Below are 541 nucleotides of genomic sequence, written 5' to 3'. Positions count from 1 at the left end.
TAATGTCTTGATTATTCATGTTTGTTGACTTTGGTCTGTCGTTTTACTCTCTTTTGGATTACTTTTAATGCAAATTTAATCAAAAAAGTGCTTAGAGCTAAAGTATGTTTTGGTATACAAGTACTTTACCATTCTATCTTCAATCTTAATAATTTCTTAACTGTGTAATTTCTTAATGCTGTATAATTGTGTTTGAGCTGCAACTGTCATTATATCTAACTTTGTCAAAACAGCGCGCATGCAAAATATGTAGGCATCACGTGATTGTGACGATAATCGGTATCGGATGTTTGGAAAAATAAATCAGGATCTCATGCTGGGACGGAAATTCTACCGTTTAACGGAGAGTCTCCTCATATCCCTACTAAATCAGGTATCACTGATATAGAAATTCTACCGTTTTACGGGGAGTCTCCTCATATCCTTACTTAATCAGGTCTCACTGATGACGAGAGAAATTCTACCGTTTTACGGGGAGTCTCCTCATATCCCTACTAAATCAGGTCTCACTGATAGAGTGAAAATTTAACGTTTTACGGGA

Source organism: Mizuhopecten yessoensis, unplaced genomic scaffold (assembly GCF_002113885.1).
Source record: "Mizuhopecten yessoensis strain PY_sf001 unplaced genomic scaffold, ASM211388v2 scaffold8965, whole genome shotgun sequence".
In the NCBI taxonomy this organism is placed as follows: Eukaryota; Metazoa; Mollusca; class Bivalvia; order Pectinida; family Pectinidae; genus Mizuhopecten; species Mizuhopecten yessoensis.
This window is presented reverse-complemented; position numbering follows the sequence as displayed.